Source organism: Musca domestica, unplaced genomic scaffold (genome assembly GCF_030504385.1).
Source record: "Musca domestica strain aabys unplaced genomic scaffold, Musca_domestica.polishedcontigs.V.1.1 4, whole genome shotgun sequence".
Lineage (NCBI taxonomy): Eukaryota > Metazoa > Arthropoda > Insecta > Diptera > Muscidae > Musca > Musca domestica.
This window is the reverse complement of record NW_026712328.1, coordinates 13,909,647-13,930,835: the sequence shown is the minus strand read 5'-3', so window position 1 is coordinate 13,930,835 and position 21,189 is coordinate 13,909,647. Positions and strand designations below refer to the sequence as shown.

The 21,189-nt window shown below is 36.0% G+C and overlaps 1 protein-coding gene across 14 annotated transcripts in view; it reads right to left on the bottom strand.

The window, feature by feature from the left end:
* Positions 1-21,189, bottom strand: part of LOC101897473 (sex determination protein fruitless) — a 617,438-nt gene that overhangs the window by 82,786 nt on the left and 513,463 nt on the right. The window contains exon 1 of one of the 14 annotated variants that reach the window (XM_059126689.1): positions 725-857. The exons of 7 other annotated variants lie outside the window; for them this stretch is intronic. The gene's annotated coding sequence lies outside the window, so the exon portion shown is untranslated. Of the gene's footprint in view, positions 1-523; positions 605-630; positions 858-21,189 lie in introns of those variants that run through there. 6 more of the 14 variants (XM_059126685.1, XM_059126683.1, XM_059126687.1 and 3 more) reach the window with 6 other exon arrangements.

Sequence of the window (21,189 nt, the reverse complement as noted above, 5' to 3'; positions counted from 1 at the left end):
AAATCAAGTCCTTCTCAAAGTTGCACTATGTACCGACACGCATAAAATATTTGGAGCTTAAAAGCGTCCGTATTTCCGATAACTGGAACACAATCCTGATGTAGGTAGGGAACCATTTGTTAGGTAAAATATTGCAAAGATCACAAAATCACATGGGTGGGAATGTATTTCAGAAATGGTGGTCATTTAATGGTAATAATTGCCAGTAAATTATCTCAATTTTTATAAACTTCTGATGCACATTTTATCAACATTATTCGAGAGGTAGGATGGTAGGTAGTAACACAGCTATGATTGCATTATAGAATATGAAATTGCTGTTATCATTTTGTTATAAATAATTCAATTAATTGGTTTCCAAATTTAAATAGGTAGGTCAGTAGGTACACATGTTTATATTTTTCTTTTGTGGCGGTATTATTTTTTCTATTCCCGCTTGCATTTGTCACAAAAAAAAAAAACATAATTGAACTACTCCTTAAAATTTGCAGATATTTATTTCAAGGCGATTGCCTGCATATACAATAATCAATGATGGATGGGACGCAGGCTCAATCTTTCAGTTCAAGAATAATGCAGTGTAAAGACAACTTTTTTTGTTGTTGTTCAATTGTATGTCGCATTTATTACAAATCAAAAAGCAAGAAGAAAAAAACAAAAAAAAAAAACAGAACGAAGTGATCAACAAAATAGCGCACAATCTGCACCACTAACAAACGATTACTCAATAGAATTACACCGCACGCCGATTAGAAAAGAACTGAACGCAATCTTCAGGCGGCCAAATAAAGTTCTTGATTACGACGACTAACTAAAAAAATAGCAACAAAACAATTCAACCTAACCAAACCAAACAAGCCAACTACAACAACAACAAATGCCATACTAACGACAACGGCATCATCGCCACCAACATCATCATAATCATTGTTGTCGTCGTCGTCATCATCATCATCATCACTACATCAACAACAACTACAGCAGCAGCTGCTGCTGTTGGCGCAACAAAGCAACAGGGCAGCAGCGCCAACAACAAATTGCAAATTATTTAATAAACAACATATACGTTGCAACAACAACAATGACAAACGAACAACACAAAAGATCTACAAAATATATGTTGTTGTGCAAAAAATAAAAGGCAAAACAACGAAAAGAATCGCAAAATAATATTTGATAGGGCAGAAGAGACGGGGTGAGCCAGCACCAACTTAGAACAATTTGCAAAATTCACTGAGAGCAGGGCAAAAATACTCAGAGCGAGAGAGATAGAGCAAGAGTGAGAGAATTTCTGCAGACATGCCATACCTACATATATCTGTTTGAAAGGGAGAACACAGAACATTGTCATGTTTGGATCGAAAATAGAAAGATAAACTTAAAGAGCTTACAAAAGCCTACCACTGTTCTACATATCTGTGGTCACAAGCAATAACCGCCTAAGTCGACTTAAGAAAGATCTGAGATATGTATGCTATCTTATTGAACTAGCAAAACTAAACATGTGCGTGAAATCCCCATTTCTCTAGCAAAATTATTTAAAAAGATATAAGTAAAAACATATTGACATAAATCGTAAAGAAACCCCATTACATATACAATAACCGCCTAAATATACTTCCGACCATGTTTCTATAATATATTAATTTTAATAAATAGCCTATAATGGGTTAAGCTGTTTTTGCATATTTTTGTAAATCGTACTGCAATAAAGAAGAGAGTTTGCATAAGAGCTTATGTAGAGATAAATGGATATTGCAAATTGAGAATGATTAAGAACACCTTCTATCTCTACATAAAAGATTATTGCATGTAGCTTAGTATGCTAGAAAGAGAGCAATATCTACATAAGCGACAATTGCACATGGCACATGCTCTCAGATTTTGTACAAATTACAGTTAGGCTTTTATAATAAAAGCATTGTGTCAAATTGATTTCAGTTAAGCCATTTGGTCTAAACGTACAGAAGAGGAAATAGTGTTAAAAAAATATTAAAATATAATTCGGTAAACAATAAAGAAATATAATATGGAGAACAGCGAAAAGAAGCAGAAAGTAGATTATGTAACAAAATAATAAAATGGTGAACAAAAAAAAACTGTATTACTTAGTTGTTTGAATTTTTTAAATAAAAAGATCGTGATGAAGGCAGTCGCATGAGTTTTTTGGGAAACGAAAATTCTTTGCAAGACAACGATGAAAGTCGCATGTCTTTTTCAGAAAGCAGTAATGCTGAATTGCCATTAAATTTTTTTTCTACCCAACTACATACTGAAGTTGAAGAATATAAGTCAACTTATCATGAAGAAGGGCATTTTGGCGGTGATGATATAGTTCAAGATCCTGACTACGAACCTTCAATTCGAGATGATGATAGTAATTGCAATGATATGGAAGACGACGTGGTATTCAACGAAGCTCCAACTACATCCCTAAAAATTATTCGCGGAAACTCTCATGCAAAAACAGAAACCACGGAAAAACGTATGTAAGTGCACTCGGTAAAGTTGTGCCAGAGAGAAAATTTCAACCTCTGTCCCGTGACTGTCGAATGAAGTGCAAAGCAAAGGTACCGCAGTCATTTCAAGAAAGCATATTTCGAAAATATTGGTCTTTTGATATCTGATTGATATCAACAACAAAAAAATCAAAGTTTACAAAATCATCCCGAAAGGCCACGTGAATGAAGATTCCAGTGCAAGTATGCCAAAAATGTTTCCTGCAGTGCTTTGATGAAAGTTTTGTGAAATCTGTTTTGAAGAAGAAACTAGATTATCCTCATAATGAGTTATGCGACAAACGTGGATTAGGTGACGGATGATATAATTCAACTTATTACGGACCACATAAACAGCTTCCCAAGTTACGAAAGTCACTACACAAGGAAAGATACAAATTGCCTACACCATTCTTCAGAAACTCAATAAGTTTTTACAAAAGGCAACTTTGGACGTATAATTTAACCATTCATGACTGCACAACTGGTACCCCACATTGCTTTATGTGGCATGAAGCGTTATCTGCTCGTGGTGGCAACCAAATTGCATCGTGCTTGTTGAAGTTTTTAATCAATCTTGAACAAGTTAATCACACTATTTTTTATAGCGATTCCTGTGTGGGACAAAATAAGAACTCATTCGTATGCGCAATGTTCATATTGGCTCTTAAAATCAATCAAAATTTAGAAACAATAGATCATAATTTTTTAGAGCCTGGACACACACATATGGAATGCGATGTAGATCATTCTGTAATAGAAAGGAAAAAGAAAAGGACAGACACTCAAATACACCATCCTCACGACTGGTACAATTTTATTAGATGTGTAGGTACTAAACATAAATTTAAAGTCGTTGAAATAAATTCAGAGGATTTTTATCATTTTTCGCTATTATTAAAAACAAAGTTAATGTGGAGAAACACTAATCAAGATGGTGAGAGATTTGTTTGGAAAAATATTAGATGGCTAAGATATAGAAAAACTAATTTTGGAAGAATTGAATATAAAACCACATTATATATAAATGCTTCCTTCCAAATCTTAAATTTGGTAAAACGCGGTATTAATTCAATGAAGAGAGACGACTTATATTTACTAAACGAGTGTGTCAAAATCAAAAAGAAAAAAGATCGGCTTGCTTTACTTCCATTTATAAACACATGTTTTCACCCTTTTTATAAAGTTTACAAACACAGGACTGTATTGATGTACATCCAGACTTAGTCGAAGATGAGCCAGACATAGAATGAAGTAAATTAATATATTCTTTAACCTTCCAACGGCTTTAGTAGTAATTAGGTTAATTTTTCTTTAAATAAAATTTATGGAAAAATAATGCACTTCTTATGTATGAGCAATTCCTTTTATTTTTTTCAACACGAACTATAAATAATCAAAAGGCCTAAGTTCAGTACGAGGAAATTTTCAATATGCAGTACCCGCCTAATTCGATATATGTCAGGCAACAAATGCAATATTACTTTACAATAAAGACATAAGTCGAGATACTCTTTGCAAATTCCCATTTTCCATTTGCAATAACCATGTATGTTTTTGTTTTTAAAATATCTTCTAAGTATATGAGATTTCCACTACCGTTTTTATTTTTAGCATTGCCTGTTTAATAATCTTTGATTTAGCATAAAATTTGTTCTCATGCTCTTTCTTAAGTTTTTCAGAAACTCATTTGTATATAAAAAGTGATTTTTCTCCAAAGCATGATTTTCGACTTAGGCTGTTATTGCTTGTGACCACAGATATATACATTCGAATGTAAGCGTACACACACACATACGTGCGCATACTGCCTTAGGTAGCTTTACATGTGTGTTGGTGGTGCCTGCGTTGGGTGTTGTGCTGTGCAGAATTTAAACATCATCGTCATCATCTAAATTAAGTAAAACGGACATTGTTAGATACTTTTTGCGTTACTGCACACATTATGCACGAGCGGTGATGCGTCGCTGACTTCGTGCGACGACTTGCTCCCAAGAGCGGTGTGGAAGAAATGCGATACAACGTGAATACAAAATTAGGACACGATCGTCATCAAAATAAACATTCTCGCAACCAAGCACACAGTTGAGGACTTACTACACTGGTTGGGCCGGCCGAAGTGGCAGCGACGACAAGCCAGCTAGCTACTCACTGGCCGTGTGAACAGCATGGAGTGGAATAGTTTGCAACGAATATACAAACAAACAACAAAAGCACTGCCTCACAGCGGTGATTACCTTGTGACGGAGACGCAGCCGACGACGACGATGATGACCACAATTCGGCTGATCTACAACAATGTAGTAAGTGGAGTGGAGTGGTTGGTGGTGCTACATTTGTAAATTCCTGAGTCCAAGTGTTTGTGCGAATTTTTTTTGCGAAAAAGAGCTTTTCTCCCTATTTTTCTTTCACTTCTTCTGCGCTTCGTTTGCCATCAGAAACCACCAGAATGTGGCATTCGGGACAAAAACGATTGAAAGACAGACAGACACACAATCGACAATGGAGAAGAGAATTTACATTTTTTTTGCGTGGAGAGGAAGAGCAATGTGGTCCTTCGTCGCCGTACATAGCTACGTACATGTGTATGTTTGCATCTGGCTTTGATAGCTCTTGTTGAGGAAGATCAAAAATTCAACGCTATCTTCGTGCAAATGATTCGTATTCATGGCTTTGTTGTTGTTTTGTTTATCACTGCTAAAGAGAGAGAGAGAGAGAGAGGGAGAGAGAGAAGGAATGAAATCAAACAAACAACTTTCGTTTGTTTGCATAGCAGCACAGTGTGAGCAGCACTCGGTGGGAATTGAACGACTGCGAAGACGAAGACGAAGACGACGACGACGACGGCCACAACGAGAACAAATTTATTAGAAACAATTAATTGTGCGAATGCTAAATGCTGTTAAGTTTGTAAATTACTTCAATTAACGCAGCCAGCTAGCTAGCTAGCCTATCTGGTATAGCTCAACTGAGTGCGGAATTGAAAGGGGGTAGGTAGGTGATAGTGTCGTTGTTGTTGTTGCTCGTTTAACAACTCAACAATCATAGATAGCTACTGACACACACACACGCCGCTGCTATCGAAAAGATGTCGTCATAACAATGGTTCTCATTGATATTGTTGTCGTCTAACAAAAAAAAATTAAGAACTTTTTGCTCAATTCGAGTACGCGAACAATATACGTACATAGGTATGTACACACTTCAACAATTTATGCAAAATACACAGGGAGCTAAATTTATCAGTTATGACGTATCACGAAACTGAAGGGCTCACTTCCTTAAGGCACAATCATTTTTGAAAGAATTCAGAATATATAAGTGCGTACACATTGGGCACATACCTATGAACACGTACATATGTAAATCAATGGACTGTAAGCATCCTTTTACAATTACATTAGGTTTGGTCCATAGGACTTTGCACGTTTTTTTTTGTGAATGATCAGATCAGATATACGCATGTATTATAAAGCCATTTGTCCTTTGAATTGGGGAACACGAAATTTGTCGATAATTCGACATAAATTCAATGTACCTATCCAGATAGTTATTTCAATTAGGACCTCCACCATAAAAAAAACAGCCTATATTTATTTTGTTATTCCAAATGAAGTTACCTCCTGATTTTTGGTATTTTGAAGTTTTCAATTTCTATTTTCAGTTCTATTTTTTTAATAAAAAAAATATTTTTTTTTAATTTTTATACTTTTCACCATACATAGTATGGAGGGTATATGAAATTCGTTATTCCGTTTGTAACTCATCGAAATGATCATTTTAGACCCAACAAAGTATATATATTCTTGATCAGCGTAAAATTATATTTTTCAATGGAATTGTCTAACAATCCATACTAGAAGTTCTTTCCAAGCACTTTACTCACTGGTAGAGAAATGTCAATATAGGTAACGATATCGTATAGCTCACATACGACGGTACCCCTGATATTCGATATTATGACGATTTTAGGGACATTATTCATCAGAGTTGTTTAAAATTTCGTACCTAGAATTCGTAATGGGTACTATAGCCTATGACAAAAAATTGCGCATACAGGCCCACGTCTTCGTACAGCCTTAATATAGCGGTATATCCCAATATTCGGTATTTTGATGATTTTTGCTACATTATTAGAGTTCGTAACGGAAACTACAGTCTATGACAGAAAATTGTTTATGCAGGTACAGGCCTTGGCATAGGCCCCATTATAACACCTATATTCGGTATTTTTAAGATTTTAACAGAATTTTTAGCGGGTTTAATTTTTGGAAAATTTCCAAATTCGTTCCAAGTGGTGGAGGGTATATGTAGCGTTTTTACTTGTTCATTATCAAATCATATGTTTAACTCCTCACAAAACGTATTCAATGTGAGTCCCTAAGTAAACAAATATCCTGAATTTCGATAACCCGAAGGGTTTCCAACCAAATCAGCTGTAATTTAACATTTTGGACTCCTTGTGGGTAGATTAACTCCTCCAAAAATATTCAATGTAGGTATAGCCTATAGATGTACAAAAAACAATACGTTTGCGTTGATCTCAGTCGTAGTCGTAGATCATGCATTCTATGGCAATTTTATTTTGTTTTTAGAGTTGAAAATGTCTCCGTCAAATTTGCTGAAAATCGATTCATGGTTCGATATACCTCCCATATATAAGTCCCTTCCGGAACCAAATTATAACTGATCTAAAGTCATGATACGCATTCAAATAAGATTCATAGTTGGGAGCTCTACTAAATATGCATAGTGGTGTAGAATATCATATAGTCGGCACCGACCGATATGTGATGTCTATTCAAATATTGTAAACGATTTTTAAGTTTTCTTTTATCTGTTTTTATAATTCCTCACAAAAAATGATCAATAACTATCAGCGTTCGAAAATAAACAGTACACTAACATAGTGTACTGTACCGGTAAAGTATCACTAAAAAAAATTTTTAGCGGTAGTGTTCCGCAATCGGAGCATTAAAAAATCGTAGTGTAGCACATGACCACATTAAAAAATCGAAATCATAAAACTAATTTTAAACACTCAGCCATACACTGTAAAATATTTAGTTTTTTACACCAACACTCATTCATTTTTCGGTACCACAAAATAGCAGGTAAATTATTTGCATAATAACCCATTGCAATGCAACCACTAAAATACCCTTTTTCGTGGAAAATTTCAATTTTGAATGGTTAAATGCAAATTATTATGACTTCAGATTTGGTCCTTTTTTATTCTTTCTACCTATTCCCATATTTTTCTACTTTCTTCAATCTTGCAACCAATCTAAACATACATGACAAATAAAATAAATCCAGCTTTTATTTTCATAATATTGAATTATGCTAGTAATTTTTGCATTATCAAAAACATAAAACATCTAATTTTTCTCACAAATCGTAAACAACACATATGTGGTACACTACCGATACATTATTTTTTAATGTTCCGCCATGCGGTACACTACGATTTTGTAGTGCTCCGACTGCGGAACACTACGATTTCGTAGTGCTCCGACTGCGGAACACTACGTTTTTTAGTGCTCCGACTGCGGTACAGTACGATTCTTGTTGTGCTCCGGTACAGTATCACTAAAATATTTTTTAATTGTTGTGCTCCGGTACGGTACATTATCTTAGTGTACCACTCCACCTCGGAACGGTACAGAACACTACGGTACAGTACCATACTGTTTATTTTCGAACGCTGATAACTATCCACGATATGGTAATACGGCCCTTCCCGATATTTGGTATGTATTTTGATGAAGTCATCTAACGTTTACTATTCATTGAGCCTTGATTGTATTACTAAGCCATGTTCCAATTGCCTTATTTATTGGCCATTTTGGGTTTGCAAAAAAAGTTGAAATTCTTCTAAAACAAACCGAACAATATTACCAATTTTTGTGGTATTTTCCTTTTAAGTTCAATACACAATTAGAAACATTCACACAGTTGCTAGTTCGTGGCACCCTTCACATCTCCCCCACCCCTGCCTGGCCGACAAATCATTTGTAAAATATTCTACCTGTCGACCGAAAATCAGGTAAATAAACACCGTTCAAAGAAATCGCAAAGCAAAAAGCTAAATCTTGATACTTTTGCTCTGGCTCGGCTTTGGGTTGCACTGCAGCACTGGCCATCGAGCTGTTATTGTGGCGACCCGTTTGGCATTTAAGTAAAGTGTCAAAGTACTCGCTGCAATAACGCCGAAAATGACATTGACAATACAGAACACAACACTTATTTATGTATTTAGCAGCCAAGCAGCCAGTTAACATTACAAACCAGCATCGCCGATGTGGATGGAGACAGCACTCAGTCTGACAATATAGGTACACAAACGGTGAGAAGAACGGCTGCGACGTAAACGACGACAAGCTTACAAATCAAAGACAAGTACGTTTGAGACGGCGGGCATCGTTCGTTAGAGGCTGTCTGTCCAGGCGGACAGCAATTTGCGGCTTCAAAAAGGGAAGCTCAACGGAATCAATGGTGCCCACTTTAATTACGCCTGACTGCCTGTCTAGGGGTCGGTCGGTCGGTCTGTCGCTCGGTGGGCCTTGCCTTTCTGTGATTTGGCAAGACAAAAAAAAAGCACAAGTTTTCTTTGCTTTATGCTGCATTCCTATTTTCGTCCAAAGTCTGAATTATATTCAGAAATTACACAAACACACAGAAGAGTGCTCCTAACAAATGCTCACAAAAAGCCAGTCGACTTTTTGTGCAAATGCGGTGACCTACCTCCCTTCATCCATCACACAACCCTGCTGGTCCAACCCACAAAGGCAGCCAGGCGAAGATTAGAGGGTTCTCACGATTGTTTTGTTTGGGCAAAAATCAAACACAAACTGAACTTAGACGAGTTTTTTGTCAGCTCCCAACCGAATGTCGGACACAAGCTGATGTGATATTATTGTTGGTTATGATCTTTATTTCGGCTTTTCTTACAAGCCGACAACGCTATGCAGGCAAATATTTTTGTTTGTTGTATTGTTCTTAAGGTCTGAAACACACGCTACAGATGTGTGTTTGTGTGTATGTGTTGGCACCACATTTTGCAGCAGCAACAGCTACAACACAATTATTTTGTGTCAAGGTCTGTACTCGATTACTGAAAAAGGAGTTTTGAGTTTTTTCTGTTTTTTTTTTTCAGATCTGAGTTTAGATGAATTTCGCGATTTGAAAATAGAAATCGGCTTTGTTGCATCAGGCTGGAAGTGGGGTGGTGTGTTGGACTACAAGCGAATATTGCAAGACTAGCGACATGACAAAAGTCATCGACAACAATAAACTCAAAAAAAAAAAAAAAAGAGAAATAATAAAAACGCCATTTAGAGCAACAAGTTTGCCATTTGGTGGCATTGCATGGTTGACACGGCAATCGAATCATGTGAAAAGCCCTGATTTTGAACTGTACAATCAGTTGCAAGACAAAATTAATTATCCAAAAAAAAAAAAAAAAAAAAAAAATTAATAACATTGTTAAGTCATACATAAATGGGGTTTTATGAATTAAATTAAGGAATTGATGGCTTTATGACGAATTTGAACAGAATATAGCAGATTTTCTCAATTAGGGAATTGTTTATTTCGCTGTGAGAGAACGGCAGCATTTGAACTGAGCCTTAATGAACACTTGATTTAGTTGCCAACTCCTTGATATGGAAAAATAAAAATGTACATTTAATGCTAAAATCTATCTTCGACTTCGAAATACCAGTAGTATTTACACCCTATTTAGTTTTATTAGGTTAAAGTTCTGTAGTGGAATTTTCTAAATCATTTTTTGATTTGCCGACAAAAGTCTGTAAATTAAAATGCTTTTAATTTCGCCAAATAGCGAAATTTGTCGGTAAGGCCTACCGATAGATACAAATGTGGCCAACTTTGACTTCTTTTGGTATATAAGAATTTCAGGTTTAAAAGTTATCGATTTTTGTCGGTAACTAAAAAAAGAATTAGAGAATCTATCTATAGAAAACCGACATTGGGCAATTCATTAAGTTTTTCTATTACTTCAACAATAAAATCGACTGTAGCTGTCCGGACTGGTGTGAACGGATACTAAACAGAGTACACATCACAAAATTCAGCTCATCGGACGAGAATATTGATATGTACGCTGCGGTGATCCATGCTTCCAACTTTATCCAAGCAGATTTTCTACACAGTTCCAGCGACATTTCCTTCCATTTAAGGATTGTAAGGAGGTAAGGCTAAGAGTTCTTGAACTTGGCTGTTAACCACGAGAAAATCGAAGAGCGCGGGCGATCAATACGCACCCACTTATATCATTTGCAAGGAAATCCCACTTATTAGAAATCAAGTAAAACAATTAAAAAAGCCGTAAGTAGGCAGGGCCGAACTTTGAATATCCTTCACCATTTGGAACGAATTTAGCAATTTTCAAAAAAAAAAAAAAAAATAAATAAATAAATAAATAAATAAAATAAAATCTGTTAAACTTTAGAAATATCGAATGTAGTTATATTAGGGTCTATACGATGACCTGGACCTGCATAGGCAACTTTTGTCATAAGCCATTACAATTTTCAAATGCGAAACTTGAAAAAAAGAACGGTGAATAATGTAGCTAAAATCATCAAAATACCGAATATAGGGAGGTACCATTATATGGGGGATATACCAAAACGTACGAAATTTTTTTGCCATAGGCTGTAGTACCCTTTACAAACCCTCAATACGTAATTTGTTATAATTCCGGTGAATAATGTCGCAAAAATCATGAAAATATCGAATATCGAAGACGTGGACCTGCATACTATTTTTTGCCATGGGTTGTAGTACCCATTAATATCTTCCAATACGAAATTTGAAACGATTCTGGTGAATAATGTCGCTAAAATCATCAAAATATCGAATATAGGGAGGTACCATTATGTGGGGGCTATACCAAAACGTGGGCCTGCACAGACAATTTTCTGTCTTAAGTTGTAGTATTCATTACGAACTTCAAATATAAAATTTGAAACAATTCCGGTGAATAATGTCGCTAAAATCATCAAAATACCGAATATCGGAATTTACCGTTATATGGGGGCTTTACGAAGCCGTGGAGCTGCACAGACAATTTTCTGTCACAGGTTGTAATATCCATTACGAACTTCAAATACCAAATTTGAAACAATTCCGGTGAATAATGCCGCTAAAATCGTCAAAATACCGAATATCGGGGGTTACCGTTATATGGGGGCTATACCAAAACATGGACCTACATAGTCCATTTTCAGTACCAAAAGTCTTGCAGACATAACATACATTTGTGTAAAATGTTATCAACCTTCTCCATTTCGTTCGGAAGCTAGAGTGATTTCCACAGACCGACAGACGGACGGACATCGCTAAATCGACATAGAATTTTATGCTGATCAAGAATATATGTACTTTGTGGGGTCTAAAATGTATATTGCGAGGTATTGCAAACGGAATGACAAACCTAATATACCCTCCGATTTTTACCTCAAACAATGAGGTCAAGTCTACCATTAATAACAGCATCAGAATTCAATATTCGAAGAAAAAAACAGAGAAATCGGCTGGAGAATACTGTTAAAGTCTTAAAAGAGGTTGGTACCGTTATGTGGACGTAATAAGAAAACGTGATCTAACATAGGCAATTTTCTGCTACATCGATTAGCTATTGAAAAACAATCGCGTGGCTAAAATATTCAAAATAACAATCATCGGGAGGTACCGTATTGTAAGGGGGTCAGGGAATCTGATGGTAAAATTTGCAGCCTGTTTTGTAAAAGTTACATTCACTCGAATAGTTCGCATTTAAAGGTATTCGTTTAAATTTGGGTTAAAAAATAAATAAATAAAGCTCTCGTCCATAGCATATATAGGGTCGTCCAAGAAGACTGCTTTTGACAAAAATTTGACTATGGTAAAATTAAGAAGGTAAAGTAATTTCAAATCATAATATCCATTTTCGGTAATCAACTTTGTCAAATTTTAATTTAAATTAAACTTCAAATGGAATTATTCGAATTACAAATGAAATACCCAAATTACAATCGGAATTCTCGAATAACAATTGAAATTTATTTATTTCTATTATTTAATAAACAACATTTTTCTCGTCGACCCCTACTAATATACACCCAAAATAGTTGAGATGGTGATTGGGCGAGTACGCACATTCTATGATTGACAGTATTGTACCATACAGCCGTATATGACAGCCAGCCAGCCAGTCAGCCAGATTGAAAAAGGTAAAACCCAACGGTCCCGTTATGCGTGGCAATAAAAAATGTGCGTTACATTGTAAACGCAAATAGACAAATAAAATACGAACGTGCCTAGAGCGATAGATACTTGAACTGTAAATGCGTAAAATTGTGCGAACACATTAGCAAAACAAGCACGCTAACAAAAGTTTAAACACATATGTACATGTATGTACAGTACATATCGGTTACATAGGTGAGTACGTACAGCGAACTAGAGACTTCGTCGATAGCTGGAAATTATCATATGACTTCATATTGTTGTTCTATTAATAGAAGACTTTTTGGGGTCGCTCGTATATAGGGAGTATTATTTGGGAGTTTTTTGGGATAAACAGAAGTACATTTTCTTAAGATTTTTAAGAGATAGGGGTAAAGTTTGGCATATTTAATTGATTTTTAATAAAATGCCCTCCAAAACTCCCAAAAGAAAGGAAAGGGGGTGTTGGGTGAGTATGACTGACACCTACGTACTAAATTGTGTAAATCATTTACAGTCAGCTTGGTGGCAATAAACCAATAAAATAAACCCAAAATTGCCTACCTAAGAAGAGAGAGAGAGACAGAGATGAAGAGAGGGAATAAGGGTGTATGATTTTAATTACAGAAATAGCAAATCACGTAGATGTGAGTTGCCAGCTAGGGAGACTAAAGAAGTAAGTAAGCCAACTTTATAATATGTAAATTTTGTGAAATCGCGTTAAGAATGGACAAGCGAAAAGACAAGAGTTTAGAAAGGCAAGTGGTGGCTATTTTTAAAACATATGTAAACATACAATATTTCATGTTATTTCCTCATAAATGGGAAACTAGACCATAGCACCAAGATCGGAACCAGAACTAATCAACAATACTATCTGGCTCGGAGACACCTCTATATTCCTTTTAAAAAACAATATAACCCTCACTGGTCTTTCCAGCGGTTTATTGGATTATTCTGTAAATAATTTTAGGTAAGAACATATCAATCAAACATTCTTGAAGACTTTGACTTTGTCGATTTTAATACTCGTAAAAATTACGACCGATATGTAAAAAAACTTTCAAACATTTTATGGGTACATTCAACCTCAAACATTTTCTTCAAATACTCAATCCAGAATCGAAAATTTTAATCGTATGTATGTACATAGGCGTTACATTGTTTCTACACAGCACGAATGTAAGGAATATTAAATAGAGCAAATTTTTTAAAATTTACGTAAACAAATTTTAGCACTTTTCGCACATTGGGCACTATTTTTTAATAGGGATAATAGTGACAAATAAATAATAGTTTTTATTGCACGGATAATAGTGACAAGATCGCCATACATTTATTTATGTTAATAAAAGAGTTGAGTAATAGATTGAATCCACTGACTGATTCAACAATGTCCGGATGATACAACAGAAGCTAGAATTTTGAAATTTTAGCGGAGAAGAGCGGAGGTGCGAAATAAAGCTGAGTTAAACGAATTACGCCTTATAAGGATATTAACAGTTGTAAAAGGTACTAAACATGGTACCATTTGTATTGGGCAAACGGATAGAGATAGAATGAAGCATAGATTTACGAAAGGGTTTTTGGGCAATTCGAACTTTAAGTATATGAAAATCTACAAATTCGGTACTTTGTGGTTTTAAGGGATAAGGCTCAAGATTTGAAATTTACATGTTGGAAGGTATGCCTGTTATAAGGAGGGGATTTTACGTACCTAAGAGCAACAATCGCATCACATGATATTAAATTTGGTACAATATGGTTTTGGATGGGTTGACAAAGGTGGCATGTTGAACTTTACTATAAGAGGTCGTTCTGGTAATGCATACAGAAAGTTTACAAATGGTACTAATTGGTAGTGAATTCGGTAAACAGAGTAGGAAAAGAGCTGTGAGTATGCAGCGTTTAGATAAGAAGGTAGATTAGAAAATTTAATATATATAGAGTACGAATAGTACTAAATGGTACAAAATTTGATATGTAGCGTAGGAAAAGATATGGAGAGGTGCAATTTGATATTAGGATCACAGTCGTTAGCTTTTAGATACGGAGGTGGATGGGAAAATGCATTTAATATAGTTAACAAGTAAAAAAGCAGTAAGTTTGGTCGGACCGATCTATACCCTCCACCATTTGGAACAATTTTTCAAAAAAAAAATAAAATCTTTTAAAATTATGTTAAAATCATAAAAATTCCGAATGTAGCCGTTATATTAGGGTCTACACGACGACGTGGACCCGCATAGGTAAATTTTGTCATAAACCATTACAATATTCAAATGCGAAACTTTAATAAAAAAATCGGTGAATAATGTAGCTAAAATCATCAATATATCGAATATAGGGAGGTACCGTTATATGTGGGTTATACGAAGACGTGGACCTGCACAGACATTTTTCTGTCATAGGCTGTAGTATCTATTACGAGCTTCAAATACCAAATTTGAAACAATTCTGGTGAATAATGTAGTTAAAATTATCAAAATACCTAATATCGGGAGGTACCGTTATATGGGGGCTATACGAAGACGTGGACCTGCACAGACAAATTTCTGTCATGGGCTGTAGTATGTATTACGAACTTTAAATACCAAATCTGAAAGAATTCCGGTGAATAATTTCGCAACAATTTTCAAAAAAACGAATATCGGGAGGTACAGTTATATAGGGGCTATACGAAGACGTGGACCTACATGGCCCATTTTCTGTCTTATGCTGTGGTATCTATTACGAACTTCAAATACCAAATTTGAAACCATTCCGGTAAATAATGTCGCTTAAATCATCAAAATACCGAACATAGGGAGGTACCATTATTATATGGTGGCTATACCATAACGTGGACCTACATCGCCCATTGTAAATACCAGAAGTCCTGCACATAGTATACATTTGAGTAAAATTTTATTAACCTACTTAATTTCATTCGATAGCTAGAGTGATTTCCACAGACGGACGAACGTCGCTAAATCGATATAGAATGTTGTGTTGATCAAGAATATATATATATATATATATATATATATATATATATATATATATACTTTGTTGGGTCTAAAATGTATATTTCGAGGTGTTACAAATGGAATGACAAACTTAATATACCCTCCATACTATGGTGGAGGGTATAAAAAATCATTAGAAAATGTGGCTTAAATCGTTAAAAAAAGGAATATCGGGAGGTTATATGGGGGCTATACAAAAAAGTGGATCGATATGACCCCATTTATGAAGTTGACGTGACTGCTGCACATATTTTTGTAAAATGTTAAAGTTTTATTTCAAGTCTTTAAAAAAAAAAATCTCAATTACAACAGACAGGCAGAAAGCGGAATGACACATATTAGAGATTACGTGAAGAGTATACACCATTGAATTTCAAGGGTTCTAGCCATGGTGGGAAAATCCAAACGATGTTTTGGGAAACAATTTCACAATTCTCACATTACTGTTACATATCTTTAAAATCCCGATTTTAGGCAATTAACTTCACTTAAGTCATTGTCGTAAGTTTGTACACCTCAACTATAAAACTTTGAGAGATGAAGACAAACATAACACCTCAATTGAGTTATGTCGGATCGGACCTAATATCCTAAATAATATGCGACATTTTATGAGATTTTTTCAAATGGTATATATGTTCGACATGTCGTTACAACTACGCCAAAACAAAATCATCCACCACGAGCTTTGAACACAAACACCACCATATTTATGCCAACATGGCCCTTAATAATTCCTCTCGCCGACATGTCTTCAAGTGAAACCTTTAAATTTATTATTCGAGTGTCAACGGTCCTATGTCTAATATTGAAAAAGATGAGTTTTCAAGTTTTCCTACTTTTATAGAGCTTCTCCATAAAATATAACATTTCGTTATTAAAGGGTATATTGAAGCCATGGATTTTAGAGTACTTTTCGCTTTAACATTTCCTCTCTCTCTCACTCTGTTTCTGCATTCAAGCAATATTACTTCAAAGTGATAAGAAACAATATTCTGAATTGCTGTGCTTCAAAAATACTTGGCCAGCGAAGTTAGCTTAAATTAAATTGACTTCAAGTGGCGACAATTTTCGCCAGACATAATGTCCTTTAATGATTAATTTGTTTGAACAAAACCGGTTGCCCGGCTAGCAGGGACATCTTTAATGAGCTTCTTGTCGAGGCGGCGGAGAACGCCAGAGAGGAAATGGCCAAAGGAACGATTATTCATTTTCTCTTTTCTTCGACTTTTATTAATTTTGAACTTAAGTGAATGTAAGGAGTGCCTTTGTTATTGTAATTATGTTTCCCCGAAAATGGAAAAAGGACACAACAAGAATTCCGTTCGTTGGCTGTCCTGTTTATTGCCTTTGCCTGGTGGCTGATGAGCGAGAAGCCATAACCCGATTGTCCAACTCAAAGCTGAGCTTACAGCACATAAAGTCCTTAAGTATTGTTTCAACGGAAATGCCGAAAGATGCCAACCAACACACCGACAACCAACTGTCAGAGGAACTCCTTTGCTTCAAGGATCATGCTGGATGACGATGATGATGACGATGTCCGTGTCCGTGTCTGGATCGAAGTGCCCGTGTGTATGTGTGTTCATATTCCCGAAACGGATTCTTGGTTAAGGTGACAGTAATTCTCAGCAGACAACATAATGACAAAAGTCAAAAAGGACCAGAGAGACCTACACACACAGTGAACAGTGCTGACATATCCTTTTCTTGGAGCTATCAAGTATGCGGCTAGTTGTCGAGGCCACAGGACACAGCTGACCTGACCCATTCGGTTGGTCATTCTCTAGGGGGCTTTTCACATAATGGAATGCGGGTTGCGGCCTTAGAGGTAATCATGTTATTATTAAACTTTAATTGTCTCTCCTGTCGCTTCTCTTTGGAGGACGCCACTGGTTGGTGGTGGCGGGGGGATGCCGAGTCGAGCTGGCAATTGTTTTCCTTGCACTGCTTTCGTCGATATTTTTCGCATTTCATTTTTTAACGAAATATTTTCATAGTTGCGGCATGGCATTCATTATTATTGTTGCTGGAATTCGAATTGTTGCTGCTGTTGTTGGCTTTACAACCGCATACATGTGTGTGAAAATTATTTCCACAGAATGTGAATTCCTTGAAGGTTTGATTTTGTTTATTTTTTCCTTTTTTTTAGTTCCACAAGCCTGGCATCGATTCGATCGATTCTGCTCCATGAATAAATAGACAGATAAAAGGAAGAACTGGAGGGGAAGATAAAGTATGAAGTAGGTACTTGGCTGGCTGGCTGGCTGGTTGGTTGGTTGGAAAGTGTATGTTGCTGTTGCGGTACATTGTGTTGGTCTTTATGTGTAATTGTTTATATGTTGGATTGCATCAATTTATGTTAATGAGTCAACATTGTTATGTTAATTTTTCCACCATGTCCACCCACCACCCAGTTACATACATTGAATGGAGTATGTGTCCATGTGTGTGAGCTCTGTGTTGTATACCCTACACCGTACTGTTATACGAGGTATTACGTCTTTGTGCCTAAGAGGCAAAAGTATACAAGATAGTATCATAGTTGAAATGCCTAGAATATCCTTGTAAGTCGATATTGGTATGAACAAACAAGGAACAGATCCATTTCAGGGAACTGGAGATCATTTAATTTTTTCCTTAGATTTAAAAAATGATCTGGTATGTCACATAAATTTGATATCCCGAGTCGTGAAGAGTATCACAAATTCCGCTTCGCCCGACCTTTTTGTCCTCTCCTTACTGTTTTTTATTGTTATTATTTTTCATTGTTTTAAAATGCTTTTCTAGTGGGCTACGTTGACGCTTTCGACTGTAAATATTATTATAATATCCGTTGGCTGTTGATTGAACAATGTCGATGAGTCAATACACACACACACCACTACATTCACACATCCTTTCCCGCACAGCCGCCAATGCTGCTGAATATGGGTATTTCCATGCATTGCTCGATGAAGCGACGGCAGCCGCAATGTCTGACCTTTTGCCATTTCAATTACAATGCCACAAAGAAATGTAAACCGCACAAAGCCATTTTTGCCACGAATTGTGATGGCAATTAAACGAATGTCCAGGGCATGGAGGCATCCATCCAATGCAATCACCATTTCTGTCATATTTCCCAAGTGGCAGTGATTGCATTTCACATATTTTTTTTTAACTACGATTGCGGACAATACAAATGTGATCGACTGCTTGTAACGATACATACATATGTTACATACGGATTTACATTAAAACAGTCGATCAAAATATCCCCCAATTTTAATGAGAAATCAAATAATTGTGTTTACATTTATTTTGATACACTTCGCAGTGTCGGGGGGTATATTAAATTGGTTGTTTCAATCAGGACACGCTGAGACTCCACAAAGTATGAATTCGTAAAACTCGTATTGCGGTCTATTGATATCAAAATGAGGCATTAATGCACAGGAAGAGCAAAAGTTAATTTTTCTTAAGCATATCAAAGAAGATTTTTAACTCGTTTTCACCGATTAGGGAATCTATAAATTAATATTTATATGGCAAAAACCCCAATTTAATTAGAAAAATTGTTCCGTTTATCGGGGTTCCAAACACGGGAGAGAGAGAGAGAGAGAATGAGAGGAAGATTTGGAATGAAATACAGGCACAATGTTTTTACAATTTGAGACAGACATTTCTCTTTGCCTATGCCACACTCTTTGTTTTTGCTCTCATATAACGATGAGCCTGTATGTACCTAATATATATCTAATGCATTTATATATATATATATATATATATATATATATATATATATATATATATATATATATATATATATATATATATATATACTTCATACAGGGTGAGATGAAAAAACTGACTGCTGTCATTTCGCAGCCACTCGTCCGACAGCTGTTAAAATTATTTCAATGACAGCTCATTATATTGCTTATTACCGTACAATAGCATTTTGGTGAGAATTTTTCAGAAAAAAATGTATTTTTGATGGAATTCAAGCGTGATAGTGTGATTTCTTTATATTTGGCTGGAAAACCACAAGAGCACTCCAGCATCTAAATGTGAATAAATCTTTTGTGTCTCGTACCATCGCTCGTTACCGTGATACTGATTAAGAGGTCAAGGAAGTGGAAGGAAGAAAACAGCAACATCGGCAGAAAAAGTAAAGAAGCGACTTGATCGAAACCAGCGTTGCAGGGGCCGATAGATGGCTCGTGGGCTGAACTTATCGCAATATTTCATTCGGCAAATATTGAAAAAGGAGCTCGGGGTAAAGCCATTGAAATTCCAAAAATAATTTACACCGCAACAGAAAGAAAATAGACTCAAAAGAGCTAATCAGTTGCTTCGCTTGGCCGTAAGTGGCGGACTGCCGAATTTGGTTTTCTCCGATAAGAAAACATTCGTTGTCCAGCAGTTTGTAAACAAACGAAATGATCGTGTTTACTTGCCAAAGAGGTCAGCTGAAAATGTGCACCTTTGGTTGGCCACCAGAACTCAAGTGCCGGCCATGGTGATGGTGTGGACCGCCATAACAGCCGATGGTTGGTCTTCGATCGTATTATATTCTATAGAGCGTATATTTTGGAGGGCGTGTTAAAGCCTTGGGTACGCAAATATTTTGACCGCAGACCTTGGACATTCCAACAGGACTCAGCACCATCGCACTCAGCATGCACCACCCCAGAATGGTTACAAAATGAAGTTCCTGGCTTCATGTCCAGCGCACAATGGACACCAAAATCTCCGGAAACCAATACGTTGGACTATTGTGTCTGGAGAATTTTGGAATGCAAGGTTGGCACTAAAAATTCCTAAATGTCGATCACCTCAAGCAAGCGCTTCGTCGGGAATGGACCAAAGTACCACAGAGCAACATTCGGGCAGCGTGTGATGGTTTCATTGGCCGTTTGAGGGGCATAATTCGTGCCAAAGGTACAAAGGAACAAATCTAAACTTATTCTAAAATTTGATGCTATTTCCGACATACATTTAATAAAATATACAAAAAAAAAAAAAAAAAAAAAAATGTAAAATATGGCGTTTGACTTTGTTGCAATTTATAATTAGAGCTTTGAAATGCTTGAGAAATGTTGACTCTTTACTCGAATTTCAGCGGAAGTATTCCTTCGAGTTTACTCTAATATTCAATATCACTAGAATATCATTGAGTGGCAGTGAAATACCCTCGAAAACGAACAGATTATACTCTTGCCGGGTACTCTCTTAGTTTTCATCATACCGTTGTATTATGTGCAAGTATGAGTATTTTCTCAACCCACAGCTACAAGTGTGAAAGAGCATTCAAACCAATAAAGCATATTATGGTGTGGTTGCCAGATCACAGATTTGCTCATAATTAATCAGAAGTGAAACTTGCTCAATGTTTGATCTTCACTCCTTAAGGTACTGTTTGAAAAATTAGAGTGAGAGATCGCTCTAAGAGTGAAATCGAG